At 42.9% G+C, this 24515-nt stretch overlaps 1 protein-coding gene across 3 annotated transcripts in view; it reads left to right on the top strand.

Annotated features, from left to right (window-relative positions):
- The window catches only part of DDR2 (discoidin domain receptor tyrosine kinase 2), a 151896-nt gene that overhangs the window by 54679 nt on the left and 72702 nt on the right, over positions 1 to 24515 (top strand). The window contains exon 3 of one of the 3 annotated variants that reach the window (XM_024247964.3): positions 18030 to 18109. The exons of the other annotated variants lie outside the window; for them this stretch is intronic. The gene's annotated coding sequence lies outside the window, so the exon portion shown is untranslated. The remainder of the gene's footprint in view (positions 1 to 18029; positions 18110 to 24515) is intronic. 3 annotated transcript variants of the gene reach the window in all.

The following is a 24515-nucleotide window of genomic DNA, read 5'->3' as shown; positions in this document are numbered from 1 at the left end:
GAAGATCCAGAACAAGGAGAAGACAATGAGGCTGCCGGGCTTTGGGCTGCTCTGGCCTCTCTGCTGCCTGCCACTGTCTTCATGTCCAGCCTCGCTGTGTTTCTATAAAGGTGGAGTTGTACCTCTCTGATTTCCCCTAAAGGTGGCCTGGATGTGGTAGAAGGAAGAGGAGGCAAGGCATTACCTGCACCTGGAATACTGACGAGTGGTTTGCTCTTTCTTGTATGCCCAGTGGCCTGGTCTTAAGCCTAGGAATAAATGTAGTCACCATGGCCATAAAACGGCCCCACTGCTGGGCTTGCTTTCCCTGGCTTCTGTGAGTTCCATGCTCATTATATGGACTCCCCATAGCAACGTTGAGAGCTTGCTTATCATTTCCAGAAGTGACCATGGCAGATTAGGAATATATGTTTACTTTGAGGTGGGTTTTTTTCTTTTTTAATTTTACACATTGTTGGATGAACATAACATCAAGGGCTGCTTTCCCAACTGTCTTAGGAAAAGAGCTCTAATGTTCGAGCCAGTAGCCCTGCATGTTCTCATCCCGGTTTTGATTATAACTGACTATAATACTGTAATGACACTCTGACCTGTGTTCTTTTATGACTGAGATTTCCGGTGGGGATGGAGGAGGTGTCTGATGTACAGAACCAGGGGGATGCTGCCTGAGCCAGGTTGGGGATGGAGAGAAGAGGCTGAATTCCAAGACACTGACATCATCAATACTGGCCCTAGTGCAGTTACATACCTGGTCCTGCAACAAATAATGAGTATTTAGGGCACATATGCCAAGCATTAATGGGGTCACAAGGTGGATTGTTCTTTTGGGTGCCCTTTTATATGCCGCTGCAATCAGAGAAGCAGGACACCATATAGGTGAGCATCTGGTGTTTTCACAGCTATTTGAAGCTGCAACCCAGTGTACTAAAAATTTCCAGGCTGACTCAGTCCAAAGGTGACTGTTTTGGAAACTTTGAATGAGATTGGTTCGGCAACTTCAGTGTTATGCAAGTAAAAGGATGAGAGCAGTTGAAAGGGCTGCTGCTCTGGACATGTTCTAAGTGGCTTCTATCAATGGGAATACGTGAGCGTGCATTAAGAATGAAGCAAGTGAGACTGACATGTCTCCAGTACAAGCACAGCACATACAAGGACACAACCTCATGTTTGGTTCAGTGTGAGACTTCTCTATGGCTCCTTTCTCTTCATTTGCACAGATATCTGTACCACCCAGTATAAGTGGTATACTAATCGTAGCTAGCCTGTGCTGCATGCCTGCTATTTTCTGGGTAATTCCCACGTGTTTTACACAGGTTAACTCTACTTCCTCTCATGGAAACTACTAGTTGTCAAAATAATGGTTATATTTTACCAATATGGCAACTGAGGCACAGAGATGTTAAGTGTTTCAGCCCAGGTAAATAAGTTGTTCAGTCAGGATTTGAACTCAAGCAGCACCTACCTTGGAGCCTAAGCTCTTAACCACAGCACTTCACTGACCCTATAAAATACATGTTTATTGGTTTTAAGCTCTGCTAGTTGAAGAACATTTATACACGTCTCTATTAAAAATTCAATTGTGTGTGGGTTATGAATTCTATAAAGAAGACTGCCATGACGCACAGAGGAGGGGTGTCTGTGGAGCTTCAGGAGACGTGATAGTCCACAAGCTGTCCTGGGTTGAACTTAGCTATGCTTCTGCCAGGAAACTGGCTGGAGAAGGTCCAGGAAAGTACCAAGAAGTAGAGAAGTACCTGAGAGTGCTCAGCTCCCAGTGTGTCCCTTGGCACCTGCCAGTCACAGCTTGGTTGGTTCCGGCTGTGGGGCCGGCCTTCCCAAGACCCTTGTCAGGGGGCTCATACCCTGGTGCTCTGTTTTCACTGATGATGAAGCCTCAGAGCCCTTGGTCCCCTCATGATGTTCTGCGGGAAAATTGTGCACACTTTTGTTGTGTGACTTAGGTTCTTTAACTCAGGCTGGTTGACATGGAGCTTGGTTCCAGTGATCAGTGCTGGCTTTAGATATGATTTGCGCATCTCCGCAGGCTAGTGTCACACTGCACTGTGGATCTGGACTGTGGCTCGGGTGCCAGTTGCAACTTAGTCTTCAAGGATAGCCAATGGCGAGACAACAGCACTCTCTGTCATGCAGCTGAAGTTATGGAAACACGTGATGTCACATGAATGTCTATTGTGTGAGGTGATGGTTAATACCTGTGTTTCCAAGAAAGTGCCAGGCACTGGCTAGTCCTCACCACAACCCTATATGTGGTAAGGGCAGTTATTAAGCTCATTTTATAACTGAGGAAGCATTAACACCAACAGAGAAGATAACTTGCCCAAGGTCATACATGAAAACCAATTGAGAAATTAAGATTTCAACCCAGGCAGTTAAGGCCTAAAGTCTGTGCTCATGACCACCAAGGTATCTCACCAGTCCCCTGTCAGGCTTTTTAGGGGATAAAGTACAGAGTAAAGCAGAACTTTCCTCAAAGACTATCTTATTGGTCTCACTTATTTTTTTTTTTTTTAGTCTTTGAGTTTACTTTAAATTGATGGGCTGCTGGAAAAAATGTAAATTGTCATTTAAAAAGAAGGCATCAAGGTTTTGTCTTAGGTTAATTTTTCAACGGGCTTACCAAGAACACAGAAGACAGAATGCCTGCTGGGTGCCATGGCTCACGCCTGTAATCCCAGCACTTTGGGAGGCCAAGGCAGGCAGATCACTTGAGGCCAGGAGTTTGAGACCAGCCTGGCCAACATGGTGAAACCCCATCTCTACTAAAAATACAAAAAAAAAAAAAAAAAAAAATAGCCAGGTGTGGTGGTGCATGCCTGTAATCCTAGCTACTTGGGAGGCTGAGTTAGGAGGATTGCTTGAACCCGGGAGGCAGAGATTGCAGTAAGCTGAGATCACGACACTGCACTATAGCCTGGGTGACAAGGCAAGACTCTGTCAACAACAACAACAACAACAACAAAAAAAGACAGAATGCTGAGCCATTAGGAACTACTTCATTTAGTCCTGTCTTATCATTTGTGGCCTTTGTGTATTGAGCACATCCTGAGAGCTGGGCACTTTCTAAATACTTTACATGTGTTTCCTCACTTTATGCTTGTAACTGCTTTCTGGAAGCAGGGCTGTGATTATTCCCATTTTATGGAAGAAGGAAATGAGGTTCACGAATATTACATAATCTGCTCATAGTCACAAAGCTAGCAGGTGGTGGGGCTGGCGTAGAAACCCAGGCAGTCTGGCTCCAGAGTCCATGTTCTTAATTAACTACTCCTCTAGGGTGGAAAGCTCACTGGTTTTGGGCTTAGCACACTCATGCCAGCTCTGCCAAAATGTCAACATGTGTGACACTGGCCAAGTCATATCTCCTCTCGGGTTCTCATTCATTTATTTACTGATTCATTCAGCAGCTCTTTCCAGCATACCTACTATGTGCTAGGCATTGTTAGTACTAGATACATAACGGGTGATAAGATAGATTTCCTCGATGCTTTTGTAGAGTTTACAGATGGATTTTCAGTTTCCTCATGTGTAAAAGATGAGAATGAAAATATATGAATGTTTCTCATCCTTTAGAAAACCCACACATCTTTTTATAAACATAAAAAGTTATGCCTTCCCTAATGTTATTTGAAATTTCTGAGTAAATAACCATGACTAAAAATAAATTAAAGCAATTATAATAGTGAGTAATTTTTGTTTGAATCACACAAGCCCTCATGCCTGTTCCTGAGGAGATTCTTCCCCGCTGGCCCCCTGAGCCCTGGGCATTCTTTCGGTTAAGAATCATTGGAGTTGTATTCTTGCTCTAAAAACGGATGTACAGTTACATTTTTTAATTGCTTTGAAATGCTGGAGTTGTGTCTATTTAATTTGTATTCATTCTTTTACCAAGTTTTGACTCTCGGGTTTGTGTGGCAGATAAAACTTTACTCATTCCTTCTACTGAAAACCTCTTTCCACCCCAGGGTATGGTCGTGAGTCACAAGCTCTCTCACCAACTGACATTTCCCCATCCTGTTTTTGGAGGGAACAACAAGGGACATGCCTGGTGCCTGACACAGCGGGCCCACAGGCTGCTCCTTTAGTGGCCTTGTGAGTTCGATGAGCTTTTGGCTCTAGGAAGTGCCTGGGCTGCTATTACTCTGTGAATCTCATGAGATTCACAGACCTCTTAGGAGCACCAGCCGGGTTGTAAAGATCTCTTGAGGACTGGGCTCTGGAAGGATTGGCCACTCCAACACCCTGCCTTGCCCTTAATTGTGCATTGCCTGGTGTTCTCTAATTGCCTCACAAATGCCCTTGAAAACTCTCAGGGATGGCCTCACTGTGCATGACAAAGGAATGCAACCTACTGTCTGGTTGTACTGAAGGAGCAGAGGGCAGGATTCTCATAATGATTGTTCAAAGAATTTATTTATGTGGAGTCCTAAAAGGAGTGATAGGTGTGAAAAAATGCAATTTAATTCAACAAACATTGATGCAAACGCTGTGCTTGGTGACAGGAATATAGAGATGAATAAGACCAATGTCTAGTGATGTGCTGGCAAGTACAACTGGCTCTGTGGGGAGGCGATACCCTGATTTGTAGCTTTTGCTGATTTCCATTGAGTAAATACTCTTGCCATGTTTGATTTCAAGCTACCAACATGATGTCAATTGGCTCACAGAAGCCCTGAAAATTTAATAATCAGCTCTTATGAGCCTGTACAAACTGATCTTGCATTCTGCTACCAATATCTACTTTTGAAGTTGTCAGTTTAGATTGGAATATACATAAATTGCCATGCAGTCTGATAAAGACAGAAATAAAAGTATGTAGAAGGTAGAAAGGTATCACAAGGGACACTGGTTCAATTCTGTGGTGGGCGTATCCACATGGTAGGCTGCAAACAAAGACAGGCAAGGCCTATAGGTAGGTGGAGACACAGACCTTCAGAGCATCCTCAGTGCCTTCAGGTCATGGGGAAATGCCTTGGCCTGCCTTACGGTCCCGTGCAGTCTAGCTTCACCTTACCTGGCTAAACATTCTCCCACATTTACTGACACAAACCTTCTGCTCTAGTGAGTCCAGCCCAGTGTTTTCAGTCTTGAGAGCACATCCCTGCCTTGGCTGACACCCATCTCCTCCCGCCGCCGTTTAGAAAGTGCCTTCCTTCCACCTCCATTTCCCTGCTCTACTCATCCTTCTTTATGAATGCTTCCTACAACAGCTCCAAGCCACAGAAAGCACTAACAGAAAGGGAAAGATTGATCACGTGAATTCCATTAAAGTGAAGAATGTATGTTTATCAAAAGTCACTGTTAAGAAAGGAAAAGGCAAACAATGGAGTCAGAGGAACTATTTGGAGCACTTATGACCAATCGAGGATTTGTATTCAGGACATGTAAGGACCTCTCACAAATCAATAAGAAAAAGACAAGAAAAGGGGAAAGAGACCAGAATGGGAACTTCACAAGAATGGATATCCAAATGACTTGAAAAGAAGCTTGCCTTCACTCCACCTTTACCTCAGTCACTAGGGAAATGTGATGCCACTACATGCCCACCAAAGTGGCTGAAACCAAATAGACTCGTATTACCAAGCATTGTTGAAGACTTGAAACAGTGGGAAATAACGTATACTGCTGGTAAGAATCAAACGTGTTATGACCTATTTGAAAAACATTTTGGCAATATTTATTAAAATGGAACATTTTCATACTCTATGACCCAGCATATAATCTGACCATACTCTATGACCCAGCATATAATATGACCTAGCTATAATCCAATGAAAATGTATATCCATATGTTTACCTAAAAGTATGTACTGGAATGTCTATACGGCATCATTAGTTATGGCTCCAAATTGGAAATACCCAGATGTTCATCAATAGTAAAAAATAAATTATATAAATTATAGGCTATTTGTAAAGTGGAATCTTATTAAACTATGAAAAAGCATGACGTACTGCTCCATAGAACTACATGGATGAACCTCACAAACCTAATTTTGAGCGAAAGGGGCCAAACAAAAAGAAGACAAATGGAGTTATTATATTTATATAAAGTTCAAAAACAGACAAAACTATATGAAGTTAGACATCAGTTTACCTGATACCTTTGGGGAAGAGCAAGAGGTTAGTGACTGGGAGGGCTGTGCTGGGGGCTTCTGAGTTGCTGAGGTTGTTATATTTCTGGCCCTGAGTGGTGATAACACAGGTATGTTCACTTTGTCATTGAGCTTTACATGTGCGATTTGTGTACTTTTCTGTATATCTTACATTTTCATTAACTAAAAAGCAAAGGAGCTTCTGAATGAAAGTATTAGAACTAGTGTTGGAAAGTGAGGGAGCGTTTCTGAACCGCCTTTGTGTTTTTTCTTTTGACGTTTTCTATCTTTATGAGTTTATTCATCAAATAAAGACATATTGAGAGTGATAATGTGCTGGGAGCTATTTTAGGTACTGAGAGTGAAACAAAATAGAAACAACTGCTGCTTTCATGGAGCTTACATTCTCAAAGGGACAGCAAGGTCATTGAACAGACAAATGTATGACAAGTCAGGGGATAAGAAATACTCTGAAGTGGTATTAGGGGATAAGAGGATAAAGAATAATGGAGCTGAGCTGAGGGTTTGGGCACTGACTAGGTGTTGTTTTATATGGGGTGGTCGAAGAGGACCTCTGACCAGGCAGCCTTGGAGCCAGAGCCTGGATGAAGTGAGTAAGGGAGCCTGAGAGGTATGTGAAGAACATTTCAGGCAGAGAGGGCAGTAAGCGCAAAGGCCCTGCATTGGGATCCTTGGCCTCAGAAGCAAGAAACTCAGCATCATTCTTGGCTTCTCTCTCTCTTCTACACCCTCATATTTGAATCAAATCATGATCCATTTGATTTCATAGCTAAATCTCTCATAGTTTGCAACCTCTGCCTCCCAGGCTCAAGCGCTTCTTCTGCCTCAGCCTCCCGAGTAGCTGAGATTACAGGAACATGCCACCACACCCAGCTAATTTTTGTATTTTTAGTAGAGATGGGGTTTCACCATGTTGGCCAGGGTGGTCTCGAACTCCTGGTTTGTCTCCATCCCCTCCATTGTTGCCTTTTAGGGTAATAGTTTCTTAACTCTGCCTTCCCGTTTCCATTTTTTTCTCTTCTGATTTTAAGTCACTGACTGGATATGCCACTCCTCTGCCTAAAAGCCCTCCGGTGGCTCTGCTTTGCTCTCAGAGTAAATGCCCTAGAAGGTTTTGGTTTTCCTCACTGGTCTCATATCTTTCTGCTTTGCTGTACACTCCATACTTGAGCGATTCCATGTTTCCCACATTCCCTCTGAGGAAAGGCCCTTTAGTCTCTGGGTCTTTCTTTATGAGGATGCCTCTACCTGTGGAGTTCTTTCCCCCACCTCCTCATTTTATGTTTTGCACATCCCTTAGATCTCAGCTTAGATGTTGTTTAGTCTGAGATGCTGTTCCTGCCCCTTAAACCTTGGCCAAGTCCCTGTGTTCTCCTATCATTGCCCCATCATATCATTCTGTCATTGATTTTTCTTTTTTCCAGCCTCCCATGAAACTCTAAGACATGTGGGAAGTAACTGTGTTACTTATTCATAGTGCTTAGCAAAGTTCCTGATGTTTAGAAATTTTTCAATAAATATTAAAAAAAATGCATGTTGAGCTACATTTCTGTGATATATAAAAAATCTAGAAGTATTTTTATTAGTAACTGATAGAAATATCTTTCAGTCAAAACATTATTCATCAACTCACAAAAAAGCAGACTAGCTTTGTGTTTTTGTTTTTGTTTTTTCCTGGTAATTTTGTGTTCCATAATTTCTCAAACACAGAAACATTATCTTTCAAATTTTAATACCACTTTATTTGACTCAATCACATGTAAAATTTTTGTTCAGAGAATTTTGAATGTATCCATGAAAAATATTCAAATGTCAAAATCCAAATGTCTTGCTTTGGCTGTGGAGCAATATCTTTACTGTGACTTAGTTCTAGAATTTAGACTTAATTGCTAAAAAAAAATTTTGAATTCAACTTTATTAATTTTGTCAAGTTTTTGATGTGCTAGGTGGACATTCTTTCCAATTTATTACAGTCCCTTCATATAGACACAAAACCTTTTAACACGATGGGAAAGCTGGTGAGACAAGTCAGAAAATAAAGCAGCCCTTTTTTCTTTTTTTTTTTTTTGTTGAGATGGAGACTAGCTCTGTTGCCCAGGCTAGAGTGCACTGGTGCAATCTTGGCTCACTGTAGACTCCACCTGCCAGGTTCAAGCAATTCTTGTGTCTCAGTCACCCAAGTAGCTGGGATTACAGGCATTCGCTACCACGCCGGCTAATTTTTGCATTTTTAGTAGAGACGGGGTTTCACCATGTTGGCCAGGCTGGTCTCAAACTTCTGAGCTCAAGTTATCCACCTGCCTCGGCCTCCCAAAGTGCTGGGATTACAGGCATGAGCTACCGTCCCCAGCCAGAAAGCCGTGATTTTTAAGCTGATGCTTTGTACCATCAGTGTGAGGAGTGATGCTATTGATCCCTGCTGGGCATGAGCATTAGAAGAAAGTTGAGCAGAGACTTAAAATGGGGATGTAGAGCACTGTGCCAATGTCTTGCAAATGGGCTTTTAAAAATTATTTTAACAGGATTATTTGGAGAATTATAAATGTTTGAGCCTCAGATACACTCATAGCTACCATTTACTGAATACTTGCTATATGCCAGGCACTATGAAAACTGCTTTAAATAGACAATCTTATTTAATTGTAATAACAGTTATATGGGATTGTTATGATCATTCCCATTTAACAGATGAGAAAATTAAGGCTCAGATGAGAAAATTAAGGCTCAGAGAGGTTGAGTGGTTTGCCCTAGGTCATATAGCGGGTCAGAGGTAATGCTGAACTATGAACACAGTTCCTCTGACTCAAAATGGGCAAGGCTACTAATGACTAGGTCCTACTGGCTTATGTATTGAAAAGTAAATCAATGAACTCATTCTAGAGCTAAATGTTGTCTATTACTGTGGATTATCCATGACATAACCCACTCATTATATTCCAGTATTGGTTAAAAGGTAGGAGAGAAGTGATAGTAAATTTCATGGGTTTGGCATAGCTTCTGACCGACACAAGACATTGAAGTGTTTTAAATGCTTCTTTTCCTTTTTTTTCTTAAAAAACAAAACAAAACAAAAAAAACACTAAAAGTTTCACCAAACAAGGGTTCATAAAAGGATCGTCTCTAAATTGTGAATGTGGTGAGTGTGCATGCTCTGAGCAAAAAGAGCCTCCCCTTTCTAGGGGATTTGTGACCCTGGAAAGGAGGAGAGCAGGAACAGCTGGCCATCTCCCCCTGAAAGGCCAGGGTCCCCCTCTCAGGCCTCTGGGCTCCAGCTCTGGCTGAGGGTGTGTTTGTTTGGCTGTGACTCTTTCCCTTCAGTTTCCCTCTTGGTGTCATATTTCATTAGCTCCAGGTTCCTGCCTGTTTCAGCTTGAGCCTCTGGCTTTCATTGCTGCTTCCTTGGCCAAAGCTGAGTGAGGGCTTGAAAAATGACACTGATTGGATGCACATTTAGTGGAGGTGATTGCTGGACCAGCACCTCACCAATCCCCAGCCCCAAATGCAACTGACAGCTACACCCTCCTGGCTGGAGCCTAAACCAGAGGCCCCTTTCCTCCCTCCTCTCCACCCATACCCTTGCTGTTTGCCCAACTCTTCCTGCTGAAATCAGAGGCAGCTTGTGCCTCCCAGCCTTCTTCCCTGCCCCCGCTGTCTGCCCAGCCACCAGCTTCCCCTGGGCTGGAAAGCCCCCACTTGTCTGACTGTGCTAATCCTCTGTTCGAGGTTCCAGAATGTACTTCCCAATTGTTGGGCCTGGGTTCCTGTACTTAGCTGCCCAGAGTCTCCACTTCTCTGCTGAGATTTCTATTATACAAGAGATTCAACCAGAATCCTCTCCGTGGGCCTCCATGCCTCTTTTTGCTGAATTCCCCATTCTCATTCTGGGTAGCGGGTGGGAGTTGGTGGGGGTACATGCACCTTGAGTCTAATCATGATCTTACTGGGAGAGCTCAGTAGGAAAGTAATAACATATTCATTTAAACAACTTTTTCTCTGTTAATCTTTTTGTTGAACTTCATAGAATTAATGGATAAAGACTATTGGTTAGAGTGTGTGTTTCTTAGAAGAGATGGAGTTAGAGACACTTAAAAAAAATAAGGCTTGCCACTGCAGGAGTGCACAGAGCACCTCAACTGTTGGAGCCCAGGTGATCTCTTGGGTGGGTCATAAAATCTGAATCACAAGAACCTCATGGCAAAGAAAACTTGAAACTACAAAGTCTCACATAGTCATTTGCTGAAAACCGAAGTGCCCCAACAAATGTGGGGTTAGACCTACTTAGAGAAACACGTTCCAATATGAGATCAAACCTGACAATTTTGCATGCTAACCTGGACTGTTTCTTATTAGAGCAAAGGGGATGGGCTTTTTGTTTGCTTTGGGTGTATTTGTTTTTGCTGCCAAAGTGTTGTAATGTCATGATTATTTAATATGTGTGAGGCCTAGTTGTGTACTAGGGAGAGTCAAAATACATTTACTACAAATTGAGACCAGCTCCAGTTGTTTAAACAGCTCCAGTTGTAATAATAAGAGCTAAGACTTGATGCCAAGCACTGTTTCTAGGTATTAACTTATTGAGTCCTCATGATTACTCCTCACGATGATCCTCTTGGAAAGGATCCTATTTTTCTATGAGAAAACTGAGGCTTGAGTGTTACGGAACTTGCTTAAACTCACACAGTTAGTAAAGGTCAGCTTTTAGATTTAAAGCCAGGCACCCTCATTCTAGAGCTTGTGGCTCAACCACTGAGCTATACTGCTTGTTATGGTTGTTGGTGGAGTGATAGTAGAAGTAGATGGGCTAGAGTTCTTCATTTCTAACCCTAAAAATCTATAGCTGTTAACACTGAAGACAGCAACTGCCAATTAAGTAAATCCTCAACGAGACTGAGAAGAGAATCTGCTAATCTGTTGGTCACTAATATCTGCAGTTTATCTGCTTGTCTATCTGCAGCAGAACTGTCTTAGAACACTTTGCTGAATGAAATTGAACATGGAAAGCTGACTGAAGGGAAAACAGAGAAGGTGGGATAGTTGAGAAGGGGGTAAGATCAGACAAACGGCAATGCTCTGTGGGATAATGTGTCCAAGCAGAACAGTCAAGGGATTCAGTTCTCAGAAGCTGTTCAGGTAGATGCCTTCCTTACCAGAGTCGGTTAGCCTCTTACTGTATGCACATCTGAGGCTGCTCAAAGCACGAGGGAGGCATGGTCTGTGCTCATTCCAGGCATCCAAAGCACCAGGGAGGCATGATCTGTGTTCATTCCAGGTGTCTTATCTCGCTGCCACTTCCAGGCCTTCACGTTACAGACAATATATTTACTACACTCTCCCTTCTCCTTTATTTTTTACTTCTGGATGTGCCGTGGTGAATATTTTTCAGGGGAATGGGGGGAATAGTTTCCATTTCAAGCTGGGTTGAAATCTAGCACTATGATTAGGGTTGTGCTATCCTCTGCCTGCCTCTCCCCTAACTCCTGCTGTGTATAGGTGGGCATAGCTCAAGCATCCTCAGGGCTGGGAGAAGGTTGCATCAGGAATGTTTCTACCAACAGAAGCTGGCTAGTGGGAGGCTTGTAGGCACCTTGTAATTTACCATTCTCTTCTTGAACTATGCAGCAGTCTGAGGGGCTGTTCAGAGGATTCTCCCCAGTCATTCCCATTGCTAGCTTTGGAGGCCTTCTCCCACAATTCATAGCCTCATAGTAATGTGCTTTATTCCTAAAGCCCTGTCCTGGGGGTTTTTGAAGAAAAGGAAGGAAGATCAGCATGCCTTCCCTAGCCTGAAGTTACCCTGTTTGACTCATATAGTGCGGAGCTTTATAATCTGTAATCCAAAATTGGGATTGTCTATACTATAAGGATATTCTCTGGGATTTACGCTTATTTAACCAAGATTGTCTGCAATCGGAAGCTCCCATGACGGGAGATTCAGGAGAAGGCTGGCATAGGCTTCTAACTTATACCAGTGCTCCCTGATGCCTGTGAATGTGGGGAGAGGGCAAGGAGATTTTGAGAACAGATAAGAGACATTTGAATTTCTCAATGCCTTCTGAAAACCTGTGTGCAGAGTTGGATTGAAACTTACCTTGTTAGCATTATAAATCTAAACACTTTCCTTGCTAGGCCACAGTGACTTCATAGTATCCTCTAAAGGATCTATGTTCACTCTGCTTGCATTGATTTACATCTCCTTTTTCCAATTCTGCATAGTCTCTGGACACTTCTACTTCCAAATATCACCTGTTTAAGGAATAGCACTTACCTTGTCTTGTACTGTGAACCCAAATTTCTGTGAAAAACGGATTGTAGCAGTTGTTCCAATTTGAGATTGCTGAGTGTCATGAACATTGGTTTTGAAGAGTATGGAGTGTTGTTGGAGGACAGCTTGAGGCTAAATGTGGTTTTGCAATATGGTTCCTACACACTGTCCAGCAGGTGGTTGGATACAGTTATGCCATTCTCTGCTTCTTGTTTGTTCTATTCAAAGCATGAAAAAATAAAAGCAAAATATAGAATATCTTCAATGAATTCAACTTCTCTTAATCTCACTTTTATCTCCTTTCTGTAAGACTTAGTCATTATTTCCGAATATGCCATCAATTTTATCCAAGTGAAAACTCAGTTTTAGTTTTAAAACACACAGATATAAAAATAAGATGCAAAGTTCTACAGTAAAATTCTTCGACATAAACACTGAGATTTTTGGATTCACAAATAAATAGTTTAGATAACACTCAGAAAGATCTTTTCCTCCTAATTAGCTTCTATTGTCACCTCTTCCTAAGTTGATATGTAGCTCAATTTGTTAGGAAATGGATTTCCCACACATGCCCTAACTATAACCATAAGCATCTGCAACTCTGTTTTCAAACAAAGCATCTGCAACTCTATTTTCAAACAAAGGTGGTCACTCATGAGAGAGCTTCTTTAAACTGCAATGGACCACACAGAGGTGGATGTCTAGCACATTTACAGTGACCATGACTTTGCCCTGATCCTATCTCTCACCATTTCTTCTTTTCAGTATTGCAGGATTCTAACCATATGACTTTTCCACGCCTCACCTGATATTTGGCAACAATATCCTGGCTTCTACTGGCAACACCATCTTTTGCTATTTGGGTAAATGTGCTCCTTATCAGCCCTGGATCCTACCCAGGCTCAGGGCTTTGTGAGTGCAGTGTCTATTGGGCTATTGTGGATCCCATGACTATGACCCAGACACTCAGTTTTGTATGCCACATCCCTTTTCAGGGAGCTAGGTCAAGGACATCATGCAACTCGTTTGCATGCCATATTGAAGATTCACACTCGGGGGAATATTTTATTCTCAGGCAGCTAAGACTTTGAAACTCCAGCATAGTATGGAGAGTGCTGAGCCTTCAGCATTTTTAGCACATGACTTCAGCCTTGGAAATCTGATGTACTTGCAGACCTCTACACAAGAGGAGGTATTTGCATAGAAACATGAGCATGCTGGGGCTGGGTCGTCCTTTTACTACACATGTTAAAGCATACATCCTAACCAAAATTTTGGAAGAAATGAGAATCTCTTACTCTACTATTGGGATTTGCGGTCACAGCAAGACTTTGGAGGAGGTATTACTGAGAAGATGCCTCTATGAGGTGTTACTCAGAGTCATTAATTACTTACAGGGCACTACGAGAATGGCATAGTTCATGTCTTAAAACCACTTATAGCTACTGGTTGAGACAGAAAAGGCAACTATGTGCTGTGTGATTAAACTGGTGTTTTCTTTTTTGCATTCTGTCTTCTACATGTGTTGTGGTGAAATGAAACTTTACCACATTCAGCAGTGCTCAGGAGAACACTGAGCAGTGTTGGTATATATTTCAATGGCATTCAAGACCCTGATAAATAATTTAGGACTTGGGGAGATCTGGGTATGGGAAGAAGAACTGAAAAAAAAAAAAGCAGCAGAGGTAATTTACTAATGTATGTTTGTAGGTTAAAACACTTTTTATAGCTGACCATAGTAGATAGGATCATTCTTTACAACTATTAAGTGGTATTAAATAGGTTGACCCAACTCCCTTGGAAAAGTGATTAATTTTGTCTTCCAGACCTTACTTCTGAAGCTCAAAGTTGGTTTAAACAGTTCAGCTGTAGTGGAGGATAGCCTGATATACTAGTTTTGCCACAGTATCTGGGCCAGATGGCATTTGCAGTAAATGGAAGGTAACAATGATCAGCTCTGGTATTTACCTATGTAGGTGATATGGTCATGTGGGAGTGTTCATATGCTTACAAGCCATATGGCTCTTGGCCATAAACTATTGCTAGGTAAGGCTTTGACTCTGTATCAGTATGAATAAAGTAGCTCTTTCAGCTCATGAGTATCCATTTGCTTTGTGTCAGGCTGATGTCAAGTTACCCTGCTTTTGCACTCTGGTGAACAGACACATAGATTATTAAAACTGAAAGGGATCTGAAAAGTTATCTAAACCAATATCCTACATGAAGAAGGATCCTCCCTACAGCCTCACAAGTAAGATGATTAGTCAGCCTCTACTTGAATATTTCCAGTAGTGGAGAGCTCATAACCTCACAAAGAAGCACAGCCCGTTTTTGGATGGCTCTAATTTTTAGGGTGTTCCCTCTTATTTTTGATAAAAATCTGACTCTCTGCAATTTCCTTAGTCATGAGTGGAGTTCTGTTGTATGAGCTGAATGCTTTTATTTCAGAATAGGTCATCACATATTTGAAGACCAACATTAAGTCCCAGTGTAGTTTTCTTTTTTCTGCGTGAAACATTCCAAGGTCTTTCAGTAAATCCCCTTGTTTTCTTGGTAGGGAGTCACTCATCACCACTTTTCTCTTCCCACTGGAGCTGTATTAAGCTCCTTGAACCTTTGCATCCTGGAGATACAGCTTTCTAGTCACAAAGCCCAATTTACCTCCTCTGAGAAGAGTCTAGTTCTTTTTATTAGTTTTAGTTGTACAGTTTGGGATTCTCCTTTTCCTCCTCTTTGTCTTATTTTTCTTCCCAGCTTCCTCATTACGTGGCGTTATTATGCATAAAGTTCTGAATCATATTTTTCATCTTTGCTCGTTGCAATTATTGTCACTCTGTCTTCCATCTTGGATTATTTCTTTCATTATCCTTACAAAATTTTTGAATTCTTCCATCAGCTGGAGAAAAGATATCTTTTACCTTCTCCCCCATCTTATACTGACTATGCAAGCAGCTTATACTTAGGTCCCATGCAAGCAGTGACTTCAGAAAAACCAAGAACATGAACAATGTATCATCTCCTACTGTTGGCTCCTGGTTTTGAATAGATATTCCCTACCCAACTAGATTCATGTGTGTAACTCTGAGTATAGGTCATTCATTGAATGTCTGTTACTGCTAGAGTCTTTGAGTATGTAGTCTGTTGATGTGAACTTAAATGTAATTGGTGTTACATGCAGTTTAAATGTTATCCTATTTCAACCTCATGATTCTCAATCTTTATGCCAATAGCTACAATATATTTATTCTCTACCATAGGATCTAATTACATAAGCTTTGGTCCTGCTCGTTGTCCAGAAGGAACATAATGTTAGAGAGGATATGTCTTCCTCACATTATGAAGGATTAAGAAACAGAGGCTCAGGGAGAATATTTGGCTCATCCAAGATTACACCATTAGTTCAGCAGCTGGTCAGATGCTGTTTCCGATAAGCCACCCAGCTAGCTAACTCCCTTGGCTTCAATAGAGAAAGTGACTTAAACTGTGGCATTTCTGATCTTTTATACTCTGTGTGTGTGTGTGTGTGTGTGTGTGTGTATACATTTTTTCTTCTTTATCACCTAGCATATTTTCTGATATGTAATAAGTTCTCAATAAATGCTGGTTAATGAATATTTCAAGCCATCTTTTCCTTTTGGAAGTTGGGAACATGTGTAAAGGAAGAAGACTAGATTGAGTGATAAAGCATAAAATATAACTAGGAAAGTCATAGCTTGGGATAGAGAGTATATGCAGTTTGTTCAGAAGTATATAAGGCATTGTGCTATGTGCCACGATGCCTATACAGAACGTATAGCCTAGTTCCTGATATCAGTGAGTTTATAATGAGATAAATGTATTATATTTGGCACTGTGAAAATGAGATAAAAATAGAGATAAGACTGAATCATATGGAAAAAAATTAGCTTCCAGTTAAGAGAATTTTATCAACATCAATGAGGAGTTCAGAGAAGGGAAGGTAATGAAGAGCCTGCTATTATGCTATTGTTCTCATCAGAAGAGGGGTGAGTGTGAGGGAGGAAGAGAGGACAGATGGAAGATGAGAAGATGGTGTGTGCCAGAGCACTGTTGTCCATTTAGTGCCAGCCTTGTGTGGCAAATAGGACACGAACCTCCAATTGGCTTAAGTTCCTGAGGTACAAGAGATTAAGAATGTTAAAAAGGGAACAAAATTTATTGAGCACCTACTATAGGTGAATTCATGAATATTTCTTGATCACCTGTCTGTGGAAGGCACTGTGTTAGGTGTTAGAGATAAAGAGAGATACTATCTTCACCTTCAAGGGCAGGCCAAGCAGTGTGCTAGGAACCTCACAAAAGGAGGTGATGAAGTCACATAAGCTCCCTTTATGTAGTTATTCCAGTTTCTGGTTTTCATGTCTAATGGATTTTTCCCCATAGCTTCTCCCCCTCCACACTTTCCAGAGTGTGTCTGTCTTTCCAAAATGAGTTTGATACTCTGTGTGCATGCCGGGATCCCCATGGGATTGATGACATCATACGCCATTGGCTCCTATTGCACACAAGAGAGGAGACAGATCTGCACATTCCTGCAGTTAATGCTGAGCAGAATCTTGGCAGAGGTGGTGGCATCCTTCATTTGACTTTAGACCTTCAGTCTCCCTTTTAAAGCCCTGGCTGACACAGTTATTGGGAGGCCTTATCCTACAAAGAACCTACAGCTTAGGAAAGAGTTGCCCATGTGTCTTTGCTATCAAACAAAAAATATTGGCAAATCTTTTATCAATTTTCTATTCTGGCAGAGGTACCATTTATTATGGGGTAGATGGGATATAGATAAAGCAACTCCCTGCCCCTAATCCCTACCTTGCTGAGATAAATGCCTGTTCCATTCCCCAATCACCAGGAAATGCCTTGGAGCAATGGAGTCTAACAGCCTGAGGGTTGTAAAGGGGCAGCAAAGCCAATTCTGCAGGAAGAGAGTGTGCATGAACCTTATTCATTGTCCATGTAGGGAGTTCCTTCATGTACATGCTTTTCACCCTGATTTGACACATACCAACATCAAATGACTATCTACTTTACCCCATTTGGATACTATAATAAAAAAAAGATAGTCCAGGTACCTTATAAACAACAGAAATTTATTTCTCATTGTCCTGGAGGCTAGGACATCCAAGATCAAGGTGCTGGCAGATTCAGGGTCTGGTTAGGGCCCACTGCCTGGTTTATGGATGGCACGTTCTCACTGTGTCCTCACATGGTAGAAGCAGTGAGGCATCTCTGTGGGGTCTCTTTTAAAAGGACCCTGAAACGGGGTGCCACCCTCATGACCTAATCACTCCTCAAAGGCCTTACTTCCTAATACTGTCACATTGAGGGTTAGAATTTCAATATAGGAATTTTGGGGGAACACACATCCAGTCTATAGCACTATCTGATAAGGCTTCTGAATAGTCCGGGGCCATTTCACATAATGGGGGTTTACTAAGGACTCTCAACAGCATAGCTCTTGCTTCAAGGGGTTTTCCATGCAGGGCCTGCCAGAATCCCCTGAAGATTTGCCCTTTTGCTTTTGGGGGAATCATTGAGAGAAAAAGGACCTGGCTCCTGTGCTTTTTGCATGCTCACCCACTCTGGCCCTTCTGATTAATGTTTGCTGTTCTGCTTTGCAGATGCCTCCCAGGACCCAGAGGGAGACTGTAGCCTCATTTCTGTGGAGACCTTTGGCTGGACTTTCCTGGCTCTCCCAGAGGTGAGAGACCGTGGTTCCTGTAGCCTCAGGCTTGGCACCAGCTCATCTCTGGTGGATCCAGGATTCCAGATATCCAATCTCACTACAGCCAGGGCCTCTTTGTCCCAATGTGACCTTGAGGGCTGTCCCCCTGACTGCCTCTTAACAGCCCCTGCCATTGGTGATTTTCATTCCAGCTACGAGCCAATGGATCCCTGAAAGCGACTGTGTGGGCTTCTCTCACCATGTCGCTCTGGCCTCGGCCTGGCGGTGTGCTCCTCTGTGGTCTGGATGGGGATGATGAACTCGGGCTGTCCGTTGTTTTTGTTTTGTGATATTTAAAGCAGCCAAATCTCTCATTACTGTAATACAGTATGTGCCTGGGCTAAAGGGGGAGCAGCATTCCTTCTGGATCAGGGGGCAGCTCTATTCTGTTGTGGTGCACCCGCTGGAGTGTTTAGAACCACGGCTGGTAGAATTTACAGTGCCAGGGCAGACAGGGGCCTTGGAACTCCTCCATTTTCACTCATTCCAGCCTCCTTGTTGGAATGAAGAGGGAGCTGAGCCCATTCTGGGTATGGGACGACTGCTTAGGCCCTGGGGTGCTGAGTGGCAGATCTGGGACTAGAACTCAGGCCCAGAGGCCAGCTTACTGTCATCTGGCTAAGTTTCTGCTTCTGTTCTCTTCACTTGTTCAAGATCCTTCTGAGGCCCTGAACCAAATGAGGAAAATTCATGTAAATCTTAGCACACTGCCTGATACATAATAAGTGCTCCATAAATGTTTATCAGTACTCTCATAAGCCCTGAGACATGCAAAATATTCTTGCCCTTCAGGGACTTACAGTCTTGAGGAGGAGATAAAAATTTCACACATACACGCTAACACAATTAAGGAGCAATTTAAGTCACTAAATGGTTATCTGCTAAGTTTTGGGGAATAGGTGCAGTGAATCACTCAAGAGAGGAGACAGATTATTATGGCCTAGAAGAAGTGCCATGGTGAAGATAAGAGCATAGTGTGTATGACATCTGTGTATGACATCTTTTCAACTCCTGGCAGTGAGATGAACAGGTCAGCAGCCATTCCTGGACACTGCAGAGCCCTCAGGCCATCCACTCATCTACCCAGCACATTCACTGATTATCACCCAACTCTGTGCTCTGCATAAGAATGTAAAGAAGACCATGACAAGACCCTTTCCTCAAGCCTAGCCAGGGAGACAGACATGCATAAAGATACTACCACTGAAAAATTCTACATTCATATATATTCATATCCTCAAAGCATCGTCTGAGCCCACAGGTGGGTAGGCAAGTCAGATAGGAGCAAGAGTTTGAAGGAAAGCATACATTTACCTGGTGAAAAGGGGCAACTCACAAGCCATAAGCTCTTGTGCAAAGGGGCTGATAAATGTGAGTCTTCTGCAGGAGAGGTGGAGTTGCTGGGAGGTTAGACCCAAGCAAGGGCATTCTGAGAATGAGATTGAGAAGCCTCTGAGGCTAGCATGGGGCAAGCCCTTGGTGTCACACTTGGCCCTGGCAGTGTGGTATTTTTAACCTGGGCCAGAAAGTGGAGAGGAGCGGGCCTGGTAGGATAGAGAGGAGGGCTCTTTACTTATCAAAAGTAGGTACCAGATGCTGGTGACTCAAGGGGAAGCTTCCTGAGTGGAGATGGAGCCTATAGATGTTTAATCACCTTGAACAAACATATTTTCTGCACTGCTTGGTTCAGAGGCTGCAAGTTAAATTAACGCAGAAGAGAATGTCCAGCCAGCAATGTGAAGGAAGCATGAAATGGAAGGGGTTAGAAGCTGAACTTCTCTTGATCAATGACTTTATTATCTTGGCAAGGATTGCAGAAACTGCAGGTGCTGAGGGACTGACTTGTTTGGAGGAAAGGGTAGGGACCAGGAAAAGAATCCCAGACACTTGGTGCTAATCCAACTGCTGAATGAGGCTTTCAGGCTCTGGGATTCAGGCAGGAACTCCTGGGCCATATTCTTCCTAGGTATGGGGCTAGAGAGCCTTCACTCTTAGTGTCTGTATGTCCCTGGGCCAATCTGCTTTGTTCTACCATGCCTAACATCAGAAAAAAAGGGGTAGATTAAGTTTAGAGCCACTGCCGTGTGTCTTCATCCTGCTTCTTTTTCCCAATGCAATTGAGCCTTAGAAGGCCTTCTAAGTCCCTATGAGGTCTACAGCTGTCAGGGATTGGTGAGGATGGAGAACAAACTGGTCTGTTCTGAATTCAACTCTCGCTTTCTTTCTCCCTCTCACAATTGAAGGTCTTCCTGAGCCTTTGCCTTTTTCAACAGCCTGGATGTTGAGACTGCAATTTTTCAAGATTGCTTGTTTTGTATTTTTTCTTCATGGTCTTTTCTAAAGTCTGTTATTCATCCAGGTCCACTTATACATCTTCTAATCTATTGCACCAACCCTGCAGCCATGGCCTGGCGTGAAGCTGCTTGCTCATTGTCTTTTTGGTTTTTCCAAATGCTCACAGGCGCTAGTCATGTAAATCTCCTCCTGGCAAGAAAAAAAGACTGACTTTTTGTTATTGTTGTGTTGCCCCAGGTGACTCAACCAGTCCTGAGCTCACAATAGATGCTAAACATATGATTGCCACCTCGACTGCTGATCTTTTTCTTCCTATACACCATTCTATTCATACCGCTATTCAAAAATTGATATTTATAAGCACTTACTATATCCCAGGAATTGTACTATAAGTTCTTTATATGCATTGTCCCATTTAATTTTAATAGTGATACCATTTTCTACTTTTAACCAGCTCATACTTCCTACACTGACAGAAAAGTGTCCCTAAACCCAGAGACTAGTTAGTACCTGGCTGTTTTAGAAGTTCCTCACCCATAGCATTTCTGAAGTTATCACTACAGGATATGGTTGCAAAGGCCTGGGAGGAGAAATCCTTTCTGTCTCTGATGGTTTCAGAGAAGGTGAGAGGTCTCCATCTCTTTGTGGTAAAAACACCAGGGTAGGCCTTGATATCCTGAGTCTTGAGTATGTTAAGGGAAAGACACTAAGACTGCTCTGCCAAAAGGGTAGACAGACCCTGCCTGGTGTCTGGGAAGTTGAGCCCAAGTTTCTCTCCAAGGAGGGTCTCCTGAAGGGATCAGGAAGGAGGGTCTATTGGCATCACACGTGATCTCTTCTGGGTTCAGGAGGGGTTCCTATAGCTAGGTGAGATAGAATTGATTGATGTCTCAGTGATGCTTCAGGCCATGTTGATTGGGCCTGCGCTAAAAGTTAGCAGCCCTTCAGAGCCATGTGTTCTCAAGAGGCAGCACAGCCATAACTGCAAGAGTAGGATGGTCCTGGTGGAAATGGCACAATCAAAACAAGCTCCTGGGCCTTGTGGCTTTGAGTGGCTGAACTGGAAGCTTCTTGGGGTGTGAGCACTCTCACTCACAGTATTGATCAAGCAGCGTAATCACATCACTGCCCCCACAGAAGTGGCTGCCACTCAGTTCTCCTCAGCCCAGGCTGATTTCTGCTCTGCTGGTTCATGGGAAACCACTTGGGTCTTTCATGACTGCTGAAGCCCAAGGCACTTTCTCCAGAGGCAGCTTCACTCACAATATGGACCAAGCGAAATGTCCTGGTCAAAGGCAGGAAATTTGTATTGTTGTTTTTGCCTGTTTTACTATCATGTAAATACCTGCCAACCAACCTACAGATATTCTGTGAGTACTTACTATATAGGTGTTAAGGGATACAGAAATAAGGGTATGGCTAGGGGTGGCATGCCTTTTGCCCCTAACTTTGCAAATTTATTGAGAACATGATGCCAGGCACAGTGAAAACAAAAGAGAAATACAAATAAATGGTAACATTTATGAGACAGGCACTAGGTTCTAGGCACTTCTTACGTGTTAACTCATTTCATCCTTACAACATTTCTATGGGCAGGTGCCATTATTACTCCCATTTTTACAGGTGAGAAGACAGAGGTGCCAAGGTTCAAGTGTGTGCCCAGGTGCATGCTGCTGATGAGAGGTGGGAGACAGGACTCAAACCCAGCAAGCCTGGTCTCAGACAAGGTGACTCATAAGGAGCAGCAAGGGAGGTAGGAGGCAGAACATTGAGTGCAGGGGCTCAGAGGGTGGAAGGAAGTAACTTCAATCTGGTTTAAAGAAACCAGTTATCAGAGACAGACAGGGCCTAAAGAAGGTACGGGTGGCTCAGAGCTTTAGGAAGGAAAAACAGGAAGTTGGGCTAATAGGGATAGTGTGATAAGAGAACAAGTGCTAGGCTGGAATACCAGGGGCCTGGCCTTGCCTGTGAGCAGCTGCTGCCCCTGGGGAGGTCACTCTGCTTTTTGGGCTGCCTTATTTTTATCACCTCCAATTGGAGAGAATTGAGAAAGATGAGCTTTCAGGTCCCTTCAGGTTTTTACCATATGGTTCTATGATTTTGAGGGCTGACATGTTTCCTTGGTTGATTTCAAAACCCTCTGACCACAGTCCCTTAGGCTGACCCTCTTGTGCCCAGTAATGTGGAAAGATGGCCCTCTGCTCACCAGCACACGCTTCCAAGGGCTGCGGAGCCTGGGACAGAAGGTACGGTGGGAAACAAAATGATAGGAGCTGGTTGGGAAAGATACTCACGTGCAGAAAAGTTTCCAGCAAGTTAGAGGTGAGAGTAAAAGATCCAAATGAAAAGCCAGAGATTGCTAGGGCTCACCAAGGTTGAGTAACTTGTCCAGGGTCTTAGCAGGCCGAGGGATACTGGATTATAACACTTCCAAAACACTGTTTTGTATCTGGAAAATGCTCTGCCTTCAGTTTGCATTTTCTCTCCTTCTTCCTCCCAGTAATCAAATGAAGACGTTGTATTTGACGTTTCCAGTGTGTATAGTACAGACAGGAAACTAGGTGAATGATGTAATGCAGTCAATGTTCTGTGACTCCATTCTGCCCCTGGAAGAGGGATGTTTTCTATAATAGTGATGTGACTCAGCATCCTCTTGTCTTCCTAGAAAGGAGTGAGAGAATGAGATAGCCATCTAGCACTTTCCCCCCTCACCTCTTCTACAAACTCTAGCATCTCATTTTACAGAAGAAAAGACTGAGATGGAGGGGAGCAAAGTACTCTTCTAACAAAGGCAGAAGTGGAGCTTGCTATTTCATCCAGTGTGGGTCACCTCAGGTCACCTGGGGCACATCCTATGTGCCCAGATACTTACGGAAGGGGTCATTCTGGGCCTTTGGCTCCACACCGAGGGGCTGCATTTTGACAAGCACGAGGTTGGGACTCCCAGAGGAAAGTTGAGAGTTAGGAAAACTTCAACAAATCCTCAGGAATAGAAACAGAACATGAGATGCGAGTGTTTGGGACAGCTCTGCTGTTTGTTTCTGTGTATGTGTTTGAGGGCCCATCTCTTGCCAAAACCAAGCTCATTTTGTTTGTTTAATATGAAATACTCCAAGACTGCTCTTCATATTTGTTTAATCTGAAATGAAAATGACTCAGCAGAGAGGAAAAACAAGATTTAAATGCCCTGAATGGCCCCTGAATTAAAATACATAGCCCTAAATCATGGGGGTGTTCTTCTCCCACCAAATCTTAATCTTCAACACACACAAATGCAAGTGCTACACACAGTCATGCATACACACACACACACACACACACACATTGTATTTGCCTGCCCCAACTTGACCTGTCCCTTTATCTCTTTTCCCCTTCGTACTCCAGCCCTTCCAGGGTCTTACCTTTCCTGCAGGGGAGGTGTATTTGAGCTTAGGTGGAGAGGCCTGGCCTGGGCTACAGGCCACAGATGATTTTCCTGGAGGACCAGCACTTCCTCTCCGGTCCAGATCACAGGCTCAGTGTCAAGATCCCTGGGGGAAATCTGAATTTTCATTCTTCAGCAAAGTCGAGGCCACCTCAGATAGTCCCTAGCTTTTGGATCTGGAAAAATGGACTCCATGGAGAGAATGGCCATCTACCAAATCAGACATGTCTTTCTTTTTACACAAGCCGTACTCCTGAAAAGTTGGGTATAAACTGGATCTTGGTATGTTGCATCAGTTTTGAATGTACTGAAAAGATTTGCTATTCAAAGGAACCCAGCACTGGATTCTTTTGTCAAGGGATGAATTACTTTGTAATGGCTACTCTTCTAGTGATTTATGAGTTTGGTAAGTAGATGGAATATTTTTGTATACTGAATGTTATTTTAAATGTACTGTGTGGGATTTGTTATTTAAAGTTACCCGGCATTGAATCCTTTTGCAAAGAACTACTCTGTAGTGTAGATAAACGTTTCATGATTTATGAGTTTGGTAACTTTAGGCATTTCTTACAGTGGGGTATACCCCTAGTTCTGCTTCAGAGAAAAAGTTGGTTTTTGCCAATGATCAGACTTGGAGAAAAAAGAGTTCTACCATATTTGAGT

The sequence above is a fragment of the Pongo abelii genome, chromosome 1, assembly GCF_028885655.2.
Source record: "Pongo abelii isolate AG06213 chromosome 1, NHGRI_mPonAbe1-v2.0_pri, whole genome shotgun sequence".
NCBI classification, from domain to species: domain Eukaryota; kingdom Metazoa; phylum Chordata; class Mammalia; order Primates; family Hominidae; genus Pongo; species Pongo abelii.
The sequence above is the reverse complement of the archived record's forward strand: the minus strand, read 5'-3'. Positions and strand labels throughout refer to the sequence as shown.